At 32.1% G+C, this 24,701-nt stretch overlaps 8 non-coding genes across 8 annotated transcripts; all 8 read left to right on the top strand.

Annotated features, from left to right (window-relative positions):
• The first annotated feature begins 738 nt into the window (after positions 1–738).
• On the top strand, positions 739–810 carry TRNAP-UGG (transfer RNA proline (anticodon UGG)). Its single transcript has one exon. It is a non-coding gene; the product is annotated as a tRNA-Pro (tRNA).
• A 3,466-nt stretch (positions 811–4,276) lies between these two features.
• Positions 4,277–4,348, top strand: TRNAP-UGG (transfer RNA proline (anticodon UGG)). The gene has a single exon. It is a non-coding gene; the product is annotated as a tRNA-Pro (tRNA).
• Positions 4,349–7,814: 3,466 nt separating this feature from the next.
• TRNAP-UGG (transfer RNA proline (anticodon UGG)) lies at positions 7,815–7,886 on the top strand. Its single transcript has one exon. It is a non-coding gene; the product is annotated as a tRNA-Pro (tRNA).
• Positions 7,887–11,352: 3,466 nt separating this feature from the next.
• Positions 11,353–11,424, top strand: TRNAP-UGG (transfer RNA proline (anticodon UGG)). The gene has a single exon. It is a non-coding gene; the product is annotated as a tRNA-Pro (tRNA).
• Positions 11,425–12,658: 1,234 nt separating this feature from the next.
• TRNAP-UGG (transfer RNA proline (anticodon UGG)) lies at positions 12,659–12,730 on the top strand. The gene has a single exon. It is a non-coding gene; the product is annotated as a tRNA-Pro (tRNA).
• A 1,697-nt stretch (positions 12,731–14,427) lies between these two features.
• On the top strand, positions 14,428–14,499 carry TRNAP-UGG (transfer RNA proline (anticodon UGG)). The gene has a single exon. It is a non-coding gene; the product is annotated as a tRNA-Pro (tRNA).
• Positions 14,500–21,588: 7,089 nt separating this feature from the next.
• TRNAP-UGG (transfer RNA proline (anticodon UGG)) lies at positions 21,589–21,660 on the top strand. Its single transcript has one exon. It is a non-coding gene; the product is annotated as a tRNA-Pro (tRNA).
• Positions 21,661–23,357: 1,697 nt separating this feature from the next.
• TRNAP-UGG (transfer RNA proline (anticodon UGG)) lies at positions 23,358–23,429 on the top strand. Its single transcript has one exon. It is a non-coding gene; the product is annotated as a tRNA-Pro (tRNA).
• Positions 23,430–24,701: the final 1,272 nt, after the last annotated feature.

Here is a 24,701-nt window from a genome sequence, read left to right as displayed (position 1 = left end):
TGTTTTTTGTCAAACTGCTAAAATTATTTGTAATTAGTTACCTGCACATAGCATGTGACATGTCTTGGGTTTTATCCATCAGAAAAACTCTGCTGGGCATCATAAAACTTTGCACAGCAATTTCCAAGCAAGTATACTTAGAAAAATATTGACTATTAGGAAATATTTTATTTATGCTAATATTTCCACCTTGTATACATTAGTGACTGCTTTAAAATAATACAATTTTCACATAAAAACAGTTAAGAAATCAAATAAAACATGCTTACTTGATGACTCTATCATTCTCACTTTGGGTGCGAGAGGTCAAGGGTTCAAATCCCGGACGAGCCCAAATTGTTAGATTCTTTGACATGGTTCCATTATCTTATTGAAGTCAATTTCAAGAGTGAATTTCAACTGAATATTGTTTTTTCAAAACTCTCAAAATAGATTGGATTTACTTATTTGCACAATTGAATTTTGTTTTTTGTCAAACTGCTAAAATTATTTGTAAGTACTTATCTGAACATAGCATGTGACATGTCTTGGGTTTTATCCATCAGAAAAACTCTGCTGGGCATCATAAAACTTTGCACAGCAATTTCCAAGCAAGTATACTTAGAAAAATATTGACTATTAGGAAATATTTTATTTATGCTAATTTTTCCTCCTTGTATACATTAGTGACTGCTTTAAAAGAACACCATTTTCACATAAAATAGTTAAGAAATCAAATAAAACAGGCTTGTTTCAGTTGGCTCGTTAGTCTAGGGGTATGATTCTTGCTTTGGGTGCGAGAGGTCCCGGGTTCAAATCCCGGATGAGCCCTCTATTTCTTTTTTACGGTGCTTCTCATGGTTTATATATGTCTGATTTTCTCAATTGGCTAAGTTAATAGCATCAACTGAGTTTTGTTTTTGCCATACTCCCAATAGAATTTGTACATACTTATGAATCTTGCCTTCATCATTTTTCAATTGCCTTTCTTCTAGTTATGCATGATTTACACATAGCTTTTGACAAGTCTTGGGTTTTATCGATCAGACAAGTCCAAACTCTGTAGCCATTTTTAAATCTTGTCACTGCACTTTCCAAATTAGCACACAAAGAAAACTATCAATAGAATCTTACGGAAACATTTTAGTTGTTCTAAAAATAAGAGCATACTTATTCAAATTTCAACTGTATTGTGGTATATTAGGAAAAATGCAGGTTCCCTACTGTCTAGATAGCTTTGAATGTTTTAAAAGAATAGTCTCATTTTGAAACACAAAAAGTTCAAAAATGAAATTGCAAGGTTTTCTTTTGCCTTTCTTCTGTGTCTGGAAGCATGATTTGTACATTGCATATGACAAGTCTTTAGCTTCGTCCATGAGAGAAGTCCAAACTCTGGAGGCACTCACAAATCTTGTCCCTGCACTTTTCCTATATGCATACTTAGAAAACTATCTACTGGACCATAAGGAAATATTTTATTTATTCTACAAATTCATTTTTACATAAATGTATATGGTGTTTTTAAAAACAAAAAGCTATTTTCATTAAATCAATTGAAAAATCAATTGAAAAATGTTCAGGTAGGTGGCTTGTTGGTCTAGGGTTAAGATTCTCGCTTAGAGTGTGAGAGGTCCCAGGTTCAAATCATGGACGAGCCCAAATTTTCAGATTCTTTGACATAGTTCCATTATCTTATTGAATACAATTTCCTGAGTAAAATCTTCAAATGAATATTATTTTTTAAAAACTCACAAAATAGATTGGATTTACTTATTTGCACAATTGAATTTTGTTTTTTGTCAAACTGCTAAAATTATTTGTAATTACTTACCTGCACATAGCATGTGACATGTCTTGGGTTTTATCCATCAGAAAAACTCTGCTGGGCATCATAAAACTTTGCACAGCAATTTCCAAGCAAGTATACTTAGAAAAATATTGACTATTAGGAAATATTTTATTTATGCTAATATTTCCACCTTGTATACATTAGTGACTGCTTTAAAATAATAAAATTTTCACATAAAAACAGTTAAGAAATCAAATAATACATGCTTACTTGATGACTCTTTGATTCTCACTTTGGGTGCGAGAGGTCAAGGGTTCAAATCCCGGACGAGCCCAAATTGTTAGATTCTTTGACATGGTTCCATTATCTTATTGAAGTCAATTTCCAGAGTGAATTTCAACTGAATATTGTTTTTTCAAAACTCTCAAAATAGATTGGATTTACTTATTTGCACAATTGAATTTTGTTTTTTGTCAAACTGCTAAAATTATTTGTAAGTACTTATCTGAACATAGCATGTGACATGTCTTGGGTTTTATCCATCAGAAAAACTCTGCTGGGCATCATAAAACTTTGCACAGCAATTTCCAAGCAAGTATACTTAGAAAAATATTGACTATTAGGAAATATTATATTTATGCTAATTTTTCCTCCTTGTATACATTAGTGACTGCTTTAAAAGAACACCATTTTCACATAAAATAGTTAAGAAATCAAATAAAACAGGCTTGTTTCAGTTGGCTGGTTAGTCTAGGGGTATGATTCTTGCTTTGGGTGCGAGAGGTCCCGGGTTCAAATCCCTGATGAGTCCTCTATTTCTTTTTTACGGTGCTTCTCATGGTTTATATATATCTGATTTTCTCAATTGGCTAAGTTAATAGCATCAACTGAGTTTGTTTTTGCCATACTCCCAATAGAATTTGTACATACTTATGAATCTTGCCTTCATCATTTTTCAATTGCCTTTCTTCTAGTTATGCATGATTTACACATAGCTTTTGACAAGTCTTGGGTTTTATCGATCAGACAAGTCCAAACTCTGTAGCCATTTTTAAATCTTGTCACTGCACTTTCCAAATAAGCACACAAAGAAAACTATCAATAGAATCTTACGGAAACATTTTAGTTGTTCTAAAAATAAGAGCATACTTATTCAAATTTCAACTGTATTGTGGTATATTAGGAAAACTGCAGGTTCCCTACTGTCTAGATAGCTTTGAATGTTTTAAAAGAATAGTCTCATTTTGAAACACAAAAAGTTCTAAAATGAAATTGCAAGGTTTTCTTTTGCCTTTCTTCTGTGTCTGGAAGCATGATTTGTACATTGCATATGACAAGTCTTTCGCTTTGTCCATGAGAGAAGTCCAAACTCTGGAGGCACTCACAAATCTTGTCCCTGCACTTTTCCTATATGCATACTTAGAAAACTATCTACTGGACCATAAGGAAATATTTTATTTATTCTACAAATTCATTTTTACATAAATGTATATGGTGTTTTCTAAAAACAAAAAGCTATTATCATTAAATCAATTGAAAAATCAATAGAAAAATGTTCAGGTAGGTGGCTTGTTGGTCTAGGGTTAAGATTCTCGCTTAGAGTGTGAGAGGTCCCAGGTTCAAATCATGGACGAGCCCAAATTTTCAGATTCTTTGACATAGTTCCATTATCTTATTGAATACAATTTCCTGAGTAAAATCTTCAAATGAATATTATTTTAAAAAAACTCACAAAATAGATTTGATTTACTTATTTGCACAATTGAATTTTGTTTTTTGTCAAACTGCTAAAATTATTTGTAATTAGTTACCTGCACATAGCATGTGACATGTCTTGGGTTTTATCCATCAGAAAAACTCTGCTGGGCATCATAAAACTTTGCACAGCAATTTCCAAGCAAGTATACTTAGAAAAATATTGACTATTAGGAAATATTTTATTTATGCTAATATTTCCACCTTGTATACATTAGTGACTGCTTTAAAATAATACAATTTTCACATAAAAACAGTTAAGAAATCAAATAAAACATGCTTACTTGATGACTCTATCATTCTCACTTTGGGTGCGAGAGGTCAAGGGTTCAAATCCCGGACGAGCCCAAATTGTTAGATTCTTTGACATGGTTCCATTATCTTATTGAAGTCAATTTCAAGAGTGAATTTCAACTGAATATTGTTTTTTCAAAACTCTCAAAATAGATTGGATTTACTTATTTGCACAATTGAATTTTGTTTTTTGTCAAACTGCTAAAATTATTTGTAAGTACTTATCTGAACATAGCATGTGACATGTCTTGGGTTTTATCCATCAGAAAAACTCTGCTGGGCATCATAAAACTTTGCACAGCAATTTCCAAGCAAGTATACTTAGAAAAATATTGACTATTAGGAAATATTTTATTTATGCTAATTTTTCCTCCTTGTATACATTAGTGACTGCTTTAAAAGAACACCATTTTCACATAAAATAGTTAAGAAATCAAATAAAACAGGCTTGTTTCAGTTGGCTCGTTAGTCTAGGGGTATGATTCTTGCTTTGGGTGCGAGAGGTCCCGGGTTCAAATCCCGGATGAGCTCTCTATTTCTTTTTTACGGTGCTTCTCATGGTTTATATATGTCTGATTTTCTCAATTGGCTAAGTTAATAGCATCAACTGAGTTTTGTTTTTGCCATACTCCCAATAGAATTTGTACATACTTATGAATCTTGCCTTCATCATTTTTCAATTGCCTTTCTTCTAGTTATGCATGATTTACACATAGCTTTTGACAAGTCTTGGGTTTTATCGATCAGACAAGTCCAAACTCTGTAGCCATTTTTAAATCTTGTCACTGCACTTTCCAAATTAGCACACAAAGAAAACTATCAATAGAATCTTACGGAAACATTTTAGTTGTTCTAAAAATAAGAGCATACTTATTCAAATTTCAACTGTATTGTGGTATATTAGGAAAAATGCAGGTTCCCTACTGTCTAGATAGCTTTGAATGTTTTAAAAGAATAGTCTCATTTTGAAACACAAAAAGTTCAAAAATGAAATTGCAAGGTTTTCTTTTGCCTTTCTTCTGTGTCTGGAAGCATGATTTGTACATTGCATATGACAAGTCTTTAGCTTCGTCCATGAGAGAAGTCCAAACTCTGGAGGCACTCACAAATCTTGTCCCTGCACTTTTCCTATATGCATACTTAGAAAACTATCTACTGGACCATAAGGAAATATTTTATTTATTCTACAAATTCATTTTTACATAAATGTATATGGTGTTTTTAAAAACAAAAAGCTATTTTCATTAAATCAATTGAAAAATCAATTGAAAAATGTTCAGGTAGGTGGCTTGTTGGTCTAGGGTTAAGATTCTCGCTTAGAGTGTGAGAGGTCCCAGGTTCAAATCATGGACGAGCCCAAATTTTCAGATTCTTTGACATAGTTCCATTATCTTATTGAATACAATTTCCTGAGTAAAATCTTCAAATGAATATTATTTTTTAAAAACTCACAAAATAGATTGGATTTACTTATTTGCACAATTGAATTTTGTTTTTTGTCAAACTGCTAAAATTATTTGTAATTACTTACCTGCACATAGCATGTGACATGTCTTGGGTTTTATCCATCAGAAAAACTCTGCTGGGCATCATAAAACTTTGCACAGCAATTTCCAAGCAAGTATACTTAGAAAAATATTGACTATTAGGAAATATTTTATTTATGCTAATATTTCCACCTTGTATACATTAGTGACTGCTTTAAAATAATAAAATTTTCACATAAAAACAGTTAAGAAATCAAATAATACATGCTTACTTGATGACTCTTTGATTCTCACTTTGGGTGCGAGAGGTCAAGGGTTCAAATCCCGGACGAGCCCAAATTGTTAGATTCTTTGACATGGTTCCATTATCTTATTGAAGTCAATTTCCAGAGTGAATTTCAACTGAATATTGTTTTTTCAAAACTCTCAAAATAGATTGGATTTACTTATTTGCACAATTGAATTTTGTTTTTTGTCAAACTGCTAAAATTATTTGTAAGTACTTATCTGAACATAGCATGTGACATGTCTTGGGTTTTATCCATCAGAAAAACTCTGCTGGGCATCATAAAACTTTGCACAGCAATTTCCAAGCAAGTATACTTAGAAAAATATTGACTATTAGGAAATATTATATTTATGCTAATTTTTCCTCCTTGTATACATTAGTGACTGCTTTAAAAGAACACCATTTTCACATAAAATAGTTAAGAAATCAAATAAAACAGGCTTGTTTCAGTTGGCTCGTTAGTCTAGGGGTATGATTCTTGCTTTGGGTGCGAGAGGTCCCGGGTTCAAATCCCTGATGAGTCCTCTATTTCTTTTTTACGGTGCTTCTCATGGTTTATATATATCTGATTTTCTCAATTGGCTAAGTTAATAGCATCAACTGAGTTTTGTTTTTGCCATACTCCCAATAGAATTTGTACATACTTATGAATCTTGCCTTCATCATTTTTCAATTGCCTTTCTTCTAGTTATGCATGATTTACACATAGCTTTTGACAAGTCTTGGGTTTTATCGATCAGACAAGTCCAAACTCTGTAGCCATTTTTAAATCTTGTCACTGCACTTTCCAAATTAGCACACAAAGAAAACTATCAATAGAATCTTACGGAAACATTTTAGTTGTTCTAAAAATAAGAGCATACTTATTCAAATTTCAACTGTATTGTGGTATATTAGGAAAACTGCAGGTTCCCTACTGTCTAGATAGCTTTGAATGTTTTAAAAGAATAGTCTCATTTTGAAACACAAAAAGTTCAAAAATGAAATTGCAAGGTTTTCTTTTGCCTTTCTTCTGTGTCTGGAAGCATGATTTGTACATTGCATATGACAAGTCTTTAGCTTTGTCCATGAGAGAAGTCCAAACTCTGGAGGCACTCACAAATCTTGTCCCTGCACTTTTCCTATATGCATACTTAGAAAACTATCTACTGGACCATAAGGAAATATTTTATTTATTCTACAAATTCATTTTTACATAAATGTATATGGTGTTTTTAAAAACAAAAAGCTATTTTCATTAAATCAATTGAAAAATCAATTGAAAAATGTTCAGGTAGGTGGCTTGTTGGTCTAGGGTTAAGATTCTCGCTTAGAGTGTGAGAGGTCCCAGGTTCAAATCATGGACGAGCCCTAATTTTCAGATTCTTTGACATAGTTCCATTATCTTATTGAATACAATTTCCTGAGTAAAATCTTCAAATGAATATTATTTTTTAAAAACTCACAAAATAGATTGGATTTACTTATTTGCACAATTGAATTTTGTTTTTTGTCAAACTGCTAAAATTATTTGTAATTACTTACCTGCACATAGCATGTGACATGTCTTGGGTTTTATCCATCAGAAAAACTCTGCTGGGCATCATAAAACTTTGCACAGCAATTTCCAAGCAAGTATACTTAGAAAAATATTGACTATTAGGAAATATTTTATTTATGCTAATATTTCCACCTTGTATACATTAGTGACTGCTTTAAAATAATAAAATTTTCACATAAAAACAGTTAAGAAATCAAATCAAACATGCTTACTTGATGACTCTATCATTCTCACTTTGGGTGCGAGAGGTCAAGGGTTCAAATCCCGGACGAGCCCAAATTGTTAGATTCTTTGACATGGTTCCATTATCTTATTGAAGTAAATTTCCAGAGTGAATTTCAACTGAATATTGTTTTTTCAAAACTCTCAAAATAGATTGGATTTACTTATTTGCACAATTGAATTTTGTTTTTTGTCAAACTGCTAAAATTATTTGTAAGTACTTATCTGAACATAGCATGTGACATGTCTTGGGTTTTATCCATCAGAAAAACTCTGCTGGGCATCATAAAACTTTGCACAGCAATTTCCAAGCAAGTATACTTAGAAAAATATTGACTATTAGGAAATATTATATTTATGCTAATTTTTCCTCCTTGTATACATTAGTGACTGCTTTAAAAGAACACCATTTTCACATAAAATAGTTAAGAAATCAAATAAAACAGACTTGTTTCAGTTGGCTCGTTAGTCTAGGGGTATGATTCTCGCTTTGGGTGCGAGAGGTCCCGGGTTCAAATCCCGGATGAGCCCTCTATTTCTTTTTTACGGTGCTTCTCATGGTTTATATATATCTGATTTTCTCAATTGGCTAAGTTAATAGCATCAACTGAGTTTGTTTTTGCCATACTCCCAATAGAATTTGTACATACTTATGAATCTTGCCTTCATCATTTTTCAATTGCCTTTCTTCTAGTTATGCATGATTTACACATAGCTTTTGACAAGTCTTGGGTTTTATCGATCAGACAAGTCCAAACTCTGTAGCCATTTTTAAATCTTGTCACTGCACTTTCCAAATAAGCACACAAAGAAAACTATCAATAGAATCTCACGGAAACATTTTAGTTGTTCTAAAAATAAGAGCATACTTATTCAAATTTCAACTGTATTGTGGTATATTAGGAAAACTGCAGGTTCCCTACTGTCTAGATAGCTTTGAATGTTTTAAAAGAATAGTCTCATTTTGAAACACAAAAAGTTCAAAAGTGAAATTGCAAGGTTTTCTTTTGCCTTTCTTCTGTGTCTGGAAGCATGATTTGTACATTGCATATGACAAGTCTTTAGCTTCGTCCATGAGAGAAGTCCAAACTCTGGAGGCACTCACAAATCTTGTCCCTGCACTTTTCCTATATGCATACTTAGAAAACTATCTACTGGACCATAAGGAAATATTTTATTTATTCTACAAATTCATTTTTACATAAATGTATATGGTGTTTTTAAAAACAAAAAGCTATTTTCATTAAATCAATTGAAAAATCAATAGAAAAATGTTCAGGTAGGTGGCTTGTTGGTCTAGGGTTAAGATTCTCGCTTAGGGTGTGAGAGGTCCCAGGTTCAAATCATGGACGAGCCCAAATTTTCAGATTCTTTGACAGCGTTCCATTATCTTATTGAAGTCAATTTCCTGAGTAAAATCTTCAATTGAATATTATTTTTTAAAAACTCACAAAATAGATTGGATATACTTATTTGCACAATTGAATTTTGTTTTTTGTCAAACTGCTAAAATTATTTGTAAATACTTACCTGCACATAGCATGTGACATGTCTTGGGTTTTATCCATCAGAAAAACTCTGCTGGGCATCATAAAACTTTGCACAGCAATTTCCAAGCAAGTATACTTAGAAAAATATTGACTATTAGGAAATATTTTATTTATGCTAATATTTCCACCTTGTATACATTAGTGACTGCTTTAAAATAATACAATTTTCACATAAAAACAGTTAAGAAATCAAATAAAACATGCTTACTTGATGACTCTATCATTCCCACTTTGGGTGCGAGAGGTCACGGGTTCAAATCCCGGACGAGCCCAAATTTTTAGCTTCTTTGACATGGTTCCATTATCTTATTGAAGTCAATTTCCAGAGTGAATTTCAACTGAATATTGTTTTTGCAAAACTCTCAAAATAGATTGGATTTACTTATTTGCACAATTGAATTTAGTTTTTTGTCAAACTGCTAAAATTATTTGTAATTACTTTCCTGCACATAGCATGTGACATGTCTTGGGTTTTATCCATCAGAAAAACTCTGCTGGGCATCATAAAACTTTGCACAGCAATTTCCAAGCAAGTATACTTAGAAAAATATTGACTATTAGGAAATATTTTATTTATGCTAATATTTCCACCTTGTATACATTAGTGACTGCTTTAAAATAATACAATTTTCACATAAAAACAGTTAAGAAATCAAATAAAACATGCTTACTTGATGACTCTATCATTCTCACTTTGGGTGCGAGAGGTCACGGGTTCAAATCCCGGACGAGCCCAAATTTTTAGATTCTTTGACATGGTTCCATTATCTTATTGAAGTCAATTTCCAGAGTGAATTTCAACTGAATATTGTTTTTTCAAAACTCTCAAAATAGATTGGATTTACTTATTTGCACAATTGAATTTTGTTTTTTGTCAAACTGCTAAAATTATTTGTAAGTACTTATCTGAACATAGCATGTGACATGTCTTGGGTTTTATCCATCAGAAAAACTCTGCTGGGCATCATAAAACTTTGCACAGCAATTTCCAAGCAAGTATACTTAGAAAAATATTGACTATTAGGAAATATTTTATTTATGCTAATTTTTCCTCCTTGTATACATTAGTGACTGCTTTAAAAGAACACCATTTTCACATAAAATAGTTAAGAAATCAAATAAAACAAGCTTAATTCAGTTGGCTTGTTGGTCTAGGTGTATGATTCTCGCTTTTGGTGTGAGAGGTCCTGGGTTCAAATCCCGGACGAGCCCTCTATTTCTTTTGTACGGTGCATCTCATGGTTTATATATATATCTGATTTTCTCAATTGGCTAAGTTAATAGCATCAACTGAGTTTGTTTTTGCCATACTCCCAATAGAATTTGTACATACTTATGAATCTTGCCTTCATCATTTTTCAATTGCCTTTCTTCTAGTTATGCATGATTTACACATAGCTTTTGACAAGTCTTGGGTTTTATCGATCAGACAAGTCCAAACTCTGTAGCCATTTTTAAATCTTGTCACTGCACTTTCCAAATAAGCACACAAAGAAAACTATCAATAGAATCTCACGGAAACATTTTAGTTGTTCTAAAAATAAGAGCATACTTATTCAAATTTCAACTGTATTGTGGTATATTAGGAAAACTGCAGGTTCCCTACTGTCTAGATAGCTTTGAATGTTTTAAAAGAATAGTCTCATTTTGAAACACAAAAAGTTCAAAAATGAAATTGCAAGGTTTTCTTTTGCCTTTCTTCTGTGTCTGGAAGCATGATTTGTACATTGCATATGACAAGTCTTTAGCTTCGTCCATGAGAGAAGTCCAAACTCTGGAGGCACTCACAAATCTTGTCCCTGCACTTTTCCTATATGCATACTTAGAAAACTATCTACTGGACCATAAGGAAATATTTTATTTATTCTACAAATTCATTTTTACATAAATGTATATGGTGTTTTTAAAAACAAAAAGCTATTTTCATTAAATCAATTGAAAAATCAATAGAAAAATGTTCAGGTAGGTGGCTTGTTGGTCTAGGGTTAAGATTCTCGCTTAGGGTGTGAGAGGTCCCAGGTTCAAATCATGGACGAGCCCAAATTTTCAGATTCTTTGACAGCGTTCCATTATCTTATTGAAGTCAATTTCCTGAGTAAAATCTTCAATTGAATATTATTTTTTAAAAACTCACAAAATAGATTGGATATACTTATTTGCACAATTGAATTTTGTTTTTTGTCAAACTGCTAAAATTATTTGTAATTACTTACCTGCACATAGCATGTGACATGTCTTGGGTTTTATCCATCAGAAAAACTCTGCTGGGCATCATAAAACTTTGCACAGCAATTTCCAAGCAAGTATACTTAGAAAAATATTGACTATTAGGAAATATTTTATTTATGCTAATTTTTCCTCCTTGTATATATTAGTGACTGCTTTAAAAGAACACCATTTTCACATAAAATAGTTAAGAAATCAAATAAAACAGACTTGTTTCAGTTGGCTCGTTAGTCTAGGGGTATGATTCTCACTTTGGGTGCGAGAGGTCCCGGGTTCAAATCCCGGATGAGCCCTCTATTTCTTTTTTACGGTGCTTCTCATGGTTTATATATATCTGATTTTCTCAATTGGCTAAGTTAATAGCATCAACTGAGTTTTGTTTTTGCCATACTCCCAATAGAATTTGTACATACTTATGAATCTTGCCTTCATCATTTTTCAATTGCCTTTCTTCTAGTTATGCATGATTTACACATAGCTTTTGACAAGTCTTGGGTTTTATCGATCAGACAAGTCCAAACTCTGTAGCCATTTTTAAATCTTGTCACTGCACTTTCCAAATAAGCACACAAAGAAAACTATCAATAGAATCTTACGGAAACATTTTAGTTGTTCTAAAAATAAGAGCATACTTATTCAAATTTCAACTGTATTGTGGTATATTAGGAAAACTGCAGGTTCCCTACTGTCTAGATAGCTTTGAATGTTTTAAAAGAATAGTCTCATTTTGAAACACAAAAAGTTCAAAAATGAAATTGCAAGGTTTTCTTTTGCCTTTCTTCTGTGTCTGGAAGCATGATTTGTACATTGCATATGACAAGTCTTTAGCTTTGTCCATGAGAGAAGTCCAAACTCTGGAGGCACTCACAAATCTTGTCCCTGCACTTTTCCTATATGCATACTTAGAAAACTATCTACTGGACCATAAGGAAATATTTTATTTATTCTACAAATTCATTTTTACATAAATGTATATGGTGTTTTTAAAAACAAAAAGCTATTATCATTAAATCAATTGAAAAATCAATAGAAAAATGTTCAGGTAGGTGGCTTGTTGGTCTAGGGTTAAGATTCTCGCTTAGGGTGTGAGAGGTCCCAGGTTCAAATCATGGACGAGCCCAAATTTTCAGATTCTTTGACAGCGTTCCATTATCTTATTGAAGTCAATTTCCTGAGTAAAATCTTCAATTGAATATTATTTTTTAAAAACTCACAAAATAGATTGGATATACTTATTTGCACAATTGAATTTTGTTTTTTGTCAAACTGCTAAAATTATTTGTAATTACTTACCTGCACATAGCATGTGACATGTCTTGGGTTTTATCCATCAGAAAAACTCTGCTGGGCATCATAAAACTTTGCACAGCAATTTCCAAGCAAGTATACTTAGAAAAATATTGACTATTAGGAAATATTTTATTTATGCTAATTTTTCCTCCTTGTATATATTAGTGACTGCTTTAAAAGAACACCATTTTCACATAAAATAGTTAAGAAATCAAATAAAACAGACTTGTTTCAGTTGGCTTGTTAGTCTAGGGGTATGATTCTCACTTTGGGTGCGAGAGGTCCCGGGTTCAAATCCCGGATGAGCCCTCTATTTCTTTTTTACGGTGCTTCTCATGGTTTATATATATCTGATTTTCTCAATTGGCTAAGTTAATAGCATCAACTGAGTTTTGTTTTTGCCATACTCCCAATAGAATTTGTACATACTTATGAATCTTGCCTTCATCATTTTTCAATTGCCTTTCTTCTAGTTATGCATGATTTACACATAGCTTTTGACAAGTCTTGGGTTTTATCGATCAGACAAGTCCAAACTCTGTAGCCATTTTTAAATCTTGTCACTGCACTTTCCAAATAAGCACACAAAGAAAACTATCAATAGAATCTTACGGAAACATTTTAGTTGTTCTAAAAATAAGAGCATACTTATTCAAATTTCAACTGTATTGTGGTATATTAGGAAAACTGCAGGTTCCCTACTGTCTAGATAGCTTTGAATGTTTTAAAAGAATAGTCTCATTTTGAAACACAAAAAGTTCAAAAATGAAATTGCAAGGTTTTCTTTTGCCTTTCTTCTGTGTCTGGAAGCATGATTTGTACATTGCATATGACAAGTCTTTAGCTTTGTCCATGAGAGAAGTCCAAACTCTGGAGGCACTCACAAATCTTGTCCCTGCACTTTTCCTATATGCATACTTAGAAAACTATCTACTGGACCATAAGGAAATATTTTATTTATTCTACAAATTCATTTTTACATAAATGTATATGGTGTTTTTAAAAACAAAAAGCTATTATCATTAAATCAATTGAAAAATCAATAGAAAAATGTTCAGGTAGGTGGCTTGTTGGTCTAGGGTTAAGATTCTCGCTTAGAGTGTGAGAGGTCCCAGGTTCAAATCATGGACGAGCCCAAATTTTCAGATTCTTTGACATAGTTCCATTATCTTATTGAATACAATTTCCTGAGTAAAATCTTCAAATGAATATTATTTTTAAAAAACTCACAAAATAGATTTGATTTACTCATTTGCACAATTGAATTTTGTTTTTTGTCAAACTGCTAAAATTATTTGTAATTACTTACCTGCACATAGCATGTGACATGTCTTGGGTTTTATCCATCAGAAAAACTCTGCTGGGCATCATAAAACTTTGCACAGCAATTTCCAAGCAAGTATACTTAGAAAAATATTGACTATTAGGAAATATTTTATTTATGCTAATATTTCCACCTTGAATACATTAGTGACTGCTTTAAAATAATACAATTTTCACATAAAAACAGTTAAGAAATCAAATCAAACATGCTTACTTGATGACTCTATCATTCCCACTTTGGGTGCGAGAGGTCACGGGTTCAAATCCCGGACGAGCCCAAATTTTTAGATTCTTTGACATGGTTCCATTATCTTATTGAACTCAATTTCCAGAGTGAATTTCAACTGAATATTGTTTTTTCAAAACTCTCAAAATAGATTGGATTTACTTATTTGCACAATTGAATTTTGTTTTTTGTCAAACTGCTAAAATTATTTGTAAGTACTTATCTGAACATGGCATGTGACATGTCTTGGGTTTTATCCATCAGAAAAACTCTGCTGGGCATCATAAAACTTTGCACAGCAATTTCCAAGCAAGTATACTTAGAAAAATATTGACTATTAGGAAATATTTTATATATGCTAATTTTTCCTCCTTGTATACATTAGTGACTGCTTTAAAAGAACACCATTTTCACATAAAATAGTTAAGAAATCAAATAAAACAGACTTGTTTCAGTTGGCTCGTTAGTCTAGGGGTATGATTCTCGCTTTGGGTGCGAGAGGTCCCTGGTTCAAATCCCGGACGAGCCCTCTATTTCTTTTTTACGGTGCTTCTCATGGTTTATATATATCTGATTTTCTCAATTGGCTAAGTTAATAGCATCAACTGAGTTTGTTTTTGCCATACTCCCAATAGAATTTGTACATACTTATGAATCTTGCCTTCATCATTTTTCAATTGCCTTTCTTCTAGTTATGCATGATTTACACATAGCTTTTGACAAGTCTTGGGTTTTATCGATCAGACAAGTCCAAACTCTGTAGCCATTTTTAAATCTTGTCACTGCACTTTCCAAATAAGCACAAAAAGAAAACTATCAATAGAATCTCACGGAAACATTTTAGTTGTTCTAAAAATAAGAGCATACTTATTCAAATTTCAACTGTATTGTGGTATATTAGGAAAACTGCAGGTTCCCTACTGTCTAGATAGCTTTGAATGTTTTAAAAGAATAGTCTCATTTTGAAACACAAAAAGTTCAAAAATGAAATTGCAAGGTTTTCTTTTGCCTTTCTTCTGTGTCTGGAAGCATGATTTGTACATTGCATATGACAAGTCTTTAGCTTCGTCCATGAGAGAAGTCCAAACTCTGGAGGCACTCACAAATCTTGTCCCTGCACTTTTCCTATATGCATACTTAGAAAACTATCTACTGGACCATAAGGAAATATTTTATTTATTCTACAGATTCATTTTTACATAAATGTATATGGTGTTTTTAAAAACAAAAAGCTATTTTCATTAAATCAATTGAAAAATCAATAGAAAAATGTTCAGGTAGGTGGCTTGTTGGTCTAGGGTTAAGATTCTCGCTTAGGGTGTGAGAGGTCCCAGGTTCAAATCATGGATGAGCCCAAATTTTCAGATTCTTTGACAGCGTTCCATTATCTTATTGAAGTCAATTTCCTGAGTAAAATCTTCAATTGAATATTATTTTTTAAAAACTCACAAAATAGATTGGATATACTTATTTGCACAATTGAATTTTGTTTTTTGTCAAACTGCTAAAATTATTTGTAAATACTTACCTGCACATAGCATGTGACATGTCTTGGGTTTTATCCATCAGAAAAACTCTGCTGGGCATCATAAAACTTTGCACAGCAATTTCCAAGCAAGTATACTTAGAAAAATATTGACTATTAGGAAATATTTTATTTATGCTAATATTTCCACCTTGTATACATTAGTGACTGCTTTAAAATAATACAATATTCACATAAAAACAGTTAAGAAATCAAATAAAACATGCTTACTTGATGACTCTATCATTCCCACTTTGGGTGCGAGAGGTCACGGGTTCAAATCCCGGACGAGCCCAAATTTTTAGCTTCTTTGACATGGTTCCATTATCTTATTGAAGTCAATTTCCAGAGTGAATTTCAACTGAATATTGTTTTTGCAAAACTCTCAAAATAGATTGGATTTACTTATTTGCACAATTGAATTTTGTTTTTTGTCAAACTGCTAAAATTATTTGTAAGTACTTATCTGAACATAGCATGTGACATGTCTTGGGTTTTTTCCATCAGAAAAACTCTGCTGGGCATCATAAAACTTTGCACAGCAATTTCCAAGCAAGTATACTTAGAAAAATATTGACTATTAGGAAATATTTTATTTATGCTAATTTTTCCTCCTTGTATACATTAGTGACTGATTTAAAAGAACACCATTTTCACATAAAATAGTTAAGAAATCAAATAAAACATGCTTAATTCAGTTGGCTCGTTGGTCTAGGTGTATGATTCTCGCTTTTGGTGTGAGAGGTCCTGGGTTCAAATCCCGGACGAGCCCTCTATTTCTTTTGTACAGTGCATCTCATGGTTTATATATATATCTGATTTTCTCAATTGGCTAAGTTAATAGCATCAACTGAGTTTGTTTTTTCCATACTCCCAATAGAATTTGTACATACTTATGAATCTTGCCTTCATCATTTTTCAATTGCCTTTCTTCTAGTTATGCATGATTTACACATAGCTTTTGACAAGTCTTGGGTTTTATCGATCAGACAAGTCCAAACTCTGTAGCCATTTTTAAATCTTGTCACTGCACTTTCCAAATAAGCACACAAAGAAAACTATCAATAGAATCTCACGGAAACATTTTAGTTGTTCTAAAAATAAGAGCATACTTATTCAAATTTCAACTGTATTGTGGTATATTAGGAAAACTGCAGGTTCCCTACTGTCTAGATAGCTTTGAATGTTTTAAAAGAATAGTCTCATTTTGAAACACAAAAAGTTCAAAAATGAAATTGCAAGGTTTTCTTTTGCCTTTCTTCTGTGTCTGGAAGCATGATTTGTACATTGCATATGACAAGTCTTTAGCTTCGTCCATGAGAGAAGTCCAAACTCTGGAGGCACTCACAAATCTTGTCCCTGCACTTTTCCTATATGCATACTTAGAAAACTATCTACTGGACCATAAGGAAATATTTTATTTATTCTACAGATTCATTTTTACATAAATGTATATGGTGTTTTTAAAAACAAAAAGCTATTTTCATTAAATCAATTGAAAAATCAATAGAAAAATGTTCAGGTAGGTGGCTTGTTGGTCTAGGGTTAAGATTCTCGCTTAGGGTGTGAGAGGTCCCAGGTTCAAATCATGGATGAGCCCAAATTTTCAGATTCTTTGACAGCGTTCCATTATCTTATTGAAGTCAATTTCCTGAGTAAAATCTTCAATTGAATATTATTTTTTAAAAACTCACAAAATAGATTGGATATACTTATTTGCACAATTGAATTTTGTTTTTTGTCAAACTGCTAAAATTATTTGTAAATACTTACCTGCACATAGCATGTGACATGTCTTGGGTTTTATCCATCAGAAAAACTCTGCTGGGCATCATAAAACTTTGCACAGCAATTTCCAAGCAAGTATACTTAGAAAAATATTGACTATTAGGAAATATTTTATTTATGCTAATATTTCCACCTTGTATACATTAGTGACTGCTTTAAAATAATACAATATTCACATAAAAACAGTTAAGAAATCAAATAAAACATGCTTACTTGATGACTCTATCATTCCCACTTTGGGTGCGAGAGGTCACGGGTTCAAATCCCGGACGAGCCCAAATTTTTAGCTTCTTTGACATGGTTCCATTATCTTATTGAAGTCAATTTCCAGAGTGAATTTCAACTGAATATTGTTTTTGCAAAACTCTCAAAATAGATTGGATTTACTTATTTGCACAATTGAATTTAGTTTTTTGTCAAACTGCTAAAATTATTTGTAATTACTTTCCTACACATAGCATGTGACATGTCTTGGGTTTTATCCATCAGAAAAACTCTGCTGGGCATCATAAAACTTTGCACAGCAATTTCCAAGCAAGTATACTTAGAAAAATATTGACTATTAGGAAATATTTTATTTATGCTAATATTTCCACCTTGTATACATTAGTGACTGCTTTAAAATAATACAATTTTCACATAAAAACAGTTAAGAAATCAAATAAAACATGCTTACTTGATGACTCTATCATTCTCACTTTGGGTGCGAGAGGTCACGGGTTCAAATCCCAGACGAGCCCAAATTTTTAGATTCTTTGACATGGTTCAATTATCTTATTGAAGTCAATTTCCAGAGTGAATTTCAACTGAATATTGTTTTTTCAAAACTCTCAAAATAGATTGGATTTACTTATTTGCACAATTGAATTTTGTTTTTTGTCAAACTGCTAAAATTATTTGTAAGTACTTATCTGAACATAGCATGTGACATGTCTTGGGTTTTTTCCATCAGAAAAACTCTGCTGGGCATCATAAAACTTTGCACAGCAATTTCCAAGCAAGTATACTTAGAAAAATATTGACTATTAGGAAATATTTTATTTATGCTAATTTTTCCTCCTTGTATACATTAGTGACTGCTTTAAAAGAACACCATTTTCACATAAAATAGTTAAGAAATCAAATAAAACATGCTTAATTCAGTTGGCTCGTTGGTCTAGGTGTATGATTCTCGCTTTTGGTGTGAGAGGTCCTGGGTTCAAATCCCGGACGAGCCCTCTATTTCTTTTGTACAGTGCATCTCATGGTTTATATATATATCTGATTTTCTCAATTGGCTAAGTTAATAGCATCAACTGAGTTTGTTTTTTCCATACTCCCAATAGAATTTGTACATACTTATGAATCTTGCCTTCATCATTTTTCAATTGCCTTTCTTCTAGTTATGCATGATTTACACATAGCTTTTGACAAGTCTTGGGTTTTATCGATCAGACAAGTCCAAACTCTGTAGCCATTTTTAAATCTTGTCACTGCACTTTCCAAATAAGCACACAAAGAAAACTATCAATAGAATCTCACGGAAACATTTTAGTTGTTCTAAAAATAAGAGCATACTTATTCAAATTTCAACTGTATTGTGGTATATTAGGAAAACTGCAGGTTCCCTACTGTCTAGATAGCTTTGAATGTTTTAAAAGAATAGTCTCATTTTGAAACACAAAAAGTTCAAAAATGAAATTGCAAGGTTTTCTTTTGCCTTTCTTCTGTGTCTGGAAGCATGATTTCTACATTGCATATGACAAGTCTTTAGCTTCGTCCATGAGAGAAGTCCAAACTCTGGAGGCACTCACAAATCTTGTCCCTGCACTTTTCCTATATGCATACTTAGAAAACTATCTACTGGACCATAAGGAAATATTTTATTTATTCTACAAATTCATTTTTACATAAATGTATATGGTGTTTTTAAAAACAAAAAGCTATTTTCATTAAATCAATTGAAAAATCAATAGAAAAATGTAAAGGTAGGTGGCTTGTTGGTCTAGGGTTAAGATTCTCGCTTAGGGTGTGAGAGGTCCCAGGTTCAAATCATGGACAAGACCAAATTTTCAGATTCTTTGACAGCGTTCCATTATCTTATTGAAGTCAATTTCCTGAGTAAAATCTTCAATTGAATATTATTTTTTAAAAACTCACAAAATAGATTGGATATACTTATTTGCACAATTGAATTTTGTTTTTTGTCAAACTGCTAAAATTATTTGTAATTACTTACCTGCACATAGCATGTGACATGTCTTGGGTTTTATCCATCAGAAAAACTCTGCTGGGCATCATAAAACTTTGCACAGCAATTTCCAAGCAAGTATACTTAGAAAAATATTGACTATTAGGAAATATTTTATTTATGCTAATATTTCCACCTTGTATACATTTGTGACTGCTTTAAAATAATACAATTTTCACATAAAAACAGTTAAGAAATCAAATAAAACATGCTTACTTGATGACTCTATCATTCTCACTTTGGGTGCGAGAGGTCACGGGTTCAAATCCCGGACGAGCCCAAATTTTTAGATTCTTTGACATGGTTCCATTATCTTATTGAAGTCAATTTCCAGAGTGAATTTCAACTGAATATTGTTTTTTGAAAACTCTCAAAATAGATTGGATTTACTTATTTGCACAATTGAATTTTGTTTTTTGTCAAACTGCTAAAATTATTTGTAATTACTTACCTGCACATAGCATGTGACATGTCTTGGGTTTTATCCAGCAGAAAAACTCTGCTGGGCATCATAAAACTTTGCACAGCAATTTCCAAGCAAGTATACTTAGAAAAATATTGACTATTAGGAAATATTTTATTTATGCTAATATTTCCACCTTGTATACATTAGTGACTGCTTTAAAATAATACAATTTTCACATAAAAACAGTTAAGAAATCAAATAAAACATGCTTACTTGATGACTCTATCATTCTCACTTTGGGTGCGAGAGGTCACGGGGTCAAATCCCGGACGTGCCCAAATTTTTAGATTCTTTGACATGGTTCCATTATCTTATTGAAGTCAATTTCCAGAGTGAATTTCAACTGAATATTGTTTTTTCAAAACTCTCAAAATAGATTGGATTTACTTATTTGCACAATTAAATTTTGTTTTTTGTCAAACTGCTAAAATTATTTGTAAGTACTTATCTGAACATAGCATGTGACATGTCTTGGGTTTTATCCATCAGAAAAACTCTGCTGGGCATCATAAAACTTTGCACAGCAATTTCCAAGCAAGTAAACTTAGAAAAATATTGACTATTAGGAAATATTTTATTTATGCTATTATTTCCACCTTGTATACATTAGTGACTGCTTTAAAATAATACAATTTTCACATAAAAACAGTTAAGAAATCAAATAAAACATGCTTATTTGATGACTCTATCATTCTCACTTTGGGTGCGAGAGGTCACGGGTTCAAATCCCGGACGAGCCCAAATTTTTAGATTCTTTGACATGGTTCCATTATCTTATTGAAGTCAATTTCCAGAGTGAATTTCAACTGAATATTGTTTTTTCAAAACTCTCAAAATAGATTGGATTTACTTATTTGCACAATTGAATTTTGTTTTTTGTCAAACTGCTAAAATTATTTGTAATTACTTACCTGCACATAGCATGTGACATGTCTTGGGTTTTATCCATCAGAAAAACTCTGCTGGGCATCATAAAACTTTGCACAGCAATTTCCAAGCAAGTATACTTAGAAAAATATTGACTATTAGGAAATATTTTATTTATGCTAATATTTCCACCTTGTATACATTAGTGACTGCTTTAAAATAAAACAATTTTCACATAAAAACAGTTAAGAAATCAAATAAAACATGCTTACTTGATGACTCTATCATTCTCACTTTGGGTGCGAGAGGTCACGGGTTCAAATCCCGGACGTGCCCAAATTTTTAGATTCTTTGACATGGTTCCATTATCTTATTGAAGTCAATTTCCAGAGTGAATTTCAACTGAATATTGTTTTTTCAAAACTCTCAAAATAGATTGGATTTACTTATTTGCACAATTGAATTTTGTTTTTTGTCAAACTGCTAAAATTATTTGTAAGTACTTATCTGAACATAGCATGTGACATGTCTTGGGTTTAATCCATCAGAAAAACTCTGCTGGGCATCATAAAACTTTGCACAGCAATTTCCAAGCAAGTATACTTAGAAAAATATTGACTATTAGGAAACATTTTATTTATGCTAATTTTTCCTCCTTGTATACATTAGTGACTGCATTAAAAGAATACCATTTTCACATAAAAACAGTTAAGAAATCAAATAAACCACACTTATTTCAGTTGGCTCGTTGGTCTAGGGGTATGATTCTCGCTTTGGGTGCGAGAGGTCCCGGGTTCAAATTCCGGACGAGCCCTCTATTTCTTTTGTACGGTGCATCTCATGGTTTATATATATCTGATTTTCTCAATTGGCTAAGTCAATAGCATCAACTGAGTTTTGTTTTTGCCATACTCCCAATAGAATTTGTACATACTTATGAATCTTGCCTTCATCATTTTTCAATTGCCTTTCTTCTATTTATGCATGATTTACACATAGCTTTTGACAAGTCTTGGGTTTTATCGATCAGACAAGTCCAAACTCTGTAGCCATTTTTAAATCTTGTCACTGCACTTTCCAAATAAGCACACAAAGAAAACTATCAATAGAATCTTACGGAAACGTTTTAGTTGTTCTAAAAATAAGAGCATACTTATTCAAATTTCAACTGTATTGTGGAATATTAGGAAAACTGCAGGTTCCCTACTGTCTAGATAGCTTTGAATGTTTTAAAAGAATAGTCTCATTTTGAAACACAAAAAGTTCAAAAATGAAATTGCAACGTTTTCTTTTGCCTTTCTTCTGTGTCTGGAAGCATGATTTGTACATTGCATATGACAAGTCTTTAGCTTTGTCCATGAGAGAAGTCCAAACTCTGTAGGCACTCACAAATCTTGTCCCTGCACTTTTCCTATATGCATACTTAGAAAACTATCTACTGGACCATAAGGAAATATTTTATTTATTCTACAAATTCATTTTTACATAAATGTATATGGTGTTTTTAAAAACAAAAAACTATTTTCATTAAATCAACTGCAAAATCAATAGAAAAATGTTCAGGTAGGTGGCTTGTTGGTCTAGGGTTAAGATTCTCGCTTAGAGTGTGAGAGGTCCCAGGTTCAAATCATGGACGAGCCCAAATTTTCAGATTCTTTGACATAGTTCCATTATCTTATTGAATACAATTTCCTGAGTAAAATCTTCAAATGAATATTATTTTTTAAAAACTCACAAAATAGATTGGATTTACTTATTTGCACAATTGAATTTTGTTTTTTGTCAAACTGCTAAAATTATTTGTAATTACTTACCTGCACATAGCATGTGACATGTCTTGGGTTTTATCCATCAGAAAAACTCTGCTGGGCATCATAAAACTTTGCACAGCAATTTCCAAGCAAGTATACTTAGAAAAATATTGACTATTAGGAAATATTTTATTTATGCTAATATTTCCACCTTGTATACATTAGTGACTGCTTTAAAATAATAAAATTTTCACATAAAAACAGTTAAGAAATCAAATCAAACATGCTTACTTGATGACTCTATCATTCTCACTTTGGGTGCGAGAGGTCAAGGGTTCAAATCCCGGACGAGCCCAAATTGTTAGATTCTTTGACATGGTTCCATTATCTTATTGAAGTCAATTTCCAGAGTGAATTTCAACTGAATATTGTTTTTTCAAAACTCTCAAAATAGATTGGATTTACTTATTTGCACAATTGAATTTTGTTTTTTGTCAAACTGCTAAAATTATTTGTAAGTACTTATCTGAACATAGCATGTGACATGTCTTGGGTTTTATCCATCAGAAAAACTCTGCTGGGCATCATGAAACTTTGCACAGCAATTTCCAAGCAAGTATACTTAGAAAAATATTGACTATTAGGAAATATTTTATTTATGCTAATTTTTCCTCCTTGTATATATTAGTGACTGCTTTAAAAGAACACCATTTTCACATAAAATAGTTAAGAAATCAAATAAAACAGACTTGTTTCAGTTGGCTCGTTAGTTTAGGGGTATGATTCTCACTTTGGGTGCGAGAGGTCCCGGGTTCAAATCCCGGATGAGCCCTCTATTTCTTTTTTACGGTGCTTCTCATGGTTTATATATATATGATTTTCTCAATTGGCTAAGTTAATAGCATCAACTGAGTTTTGTTTTTGCCATACTCCCAATAGAATTTGTACATACTTATGAATCTTGCCTTCATCATTTTTCAATTGCCTTTCTTCTAGTTATGCATGATTTACACATAGCTTTTGACAAGTCTTGGGTTTTATCGATCAGACAAGTCCAAACTCTGTAGCCTTTTTTAAATCTTGTCACTGCACTTTCCAAATAAGCACACAAAGAAAACTATCAATAGAATCTTACGGAAACATTTTAGTTGTTCTAAAAATAAGAGCATACTTATTCAAATTTCAACTGTATTGTGGAATATTAGGAAAACTGCAGGTTCCCTACTGTCTAGATAGCTTTGAATGTTTTAAAAGAATAGTCTCATTTTGAAACACAAAAAGTTCAAAAATGAAATTGCAAGGTTTTCTTTTGCCTTTCTTCTGTGTCTGGAAGCATGATTTGTACATTGCATATGACAAGTCTTTAGCTTCGTCCATGAGAGAAGTCCAAACTCTGGAGGCACTCACAAATCTTGTCCCTGCACTTTTCCTATATGCATACTTAGAAAACTATCTACTGGACCATAAGGAAAAATTTTATTTATTCTACAAATTCATTTTTACATAAATGTATATGTTTTTTTTAAAAACAAAAAGCTATTTTCTTTAAATCAATTGAAAAATCAATAGAAAAATGTTCAGGTAGGTGGCTTGTTGGTCTAGGGTTAAGATTCTCGCTTAGGGTGTGAGAGGTCCCAGGTTCAAATCAAGGACGAGCCCAAATTTTCAGATTCTTTGAAATGGTTCTATTATCTTATTGTAATCAATTTCCTGAGTGAATTTCAACTGAATGTTGTTTTTTCAAAACTCTCAAAATAGATTTTATTTACTAATTTGCACAATTGAATTTTGTTTTTTGTCAAACTGCTATAATTATTTGTAAGTACTTATCTGCACACAGCATGTGACATGTCTTGGGTTTTATCCATCAGAAAAACTCTGCTGGGCATCATAAAACTTTGCACAGCAATTTTCAAGCAAGTATACTTAGAAAATTATTGACTATTAGGAAATATTTTATTTATGCTAATATTTCCTCCTTGTACACATTAGTGACTGCTTTAAAATAATATAATTTTCACATAAAATTGGTTAAGATATCAAATAAAACATGCTTACTTGATGATTCTATGATTTTCGTTTTGGGCGCGACAGGTCCCTGGTT

The sequence above is a fragment of the Taudactylus pleione genome, unplaced genomic scaffold (genome assembly GCF_031769625.1).
Source record: "Taudactylus pleione unplaced genomic scaffold, aTauple2 ptg000317l, whole genome shotgun sequence".
Classification (NCBI taxonomy): Eukaryota; Metazoa; Chordata; class Amphibia; order Anura; family Myobatrachidae; genus Taudactylus; species Taudactylus pleione.
This window is presented reverse-complemented; position numbering and strand designations above follow the sequence as displayed.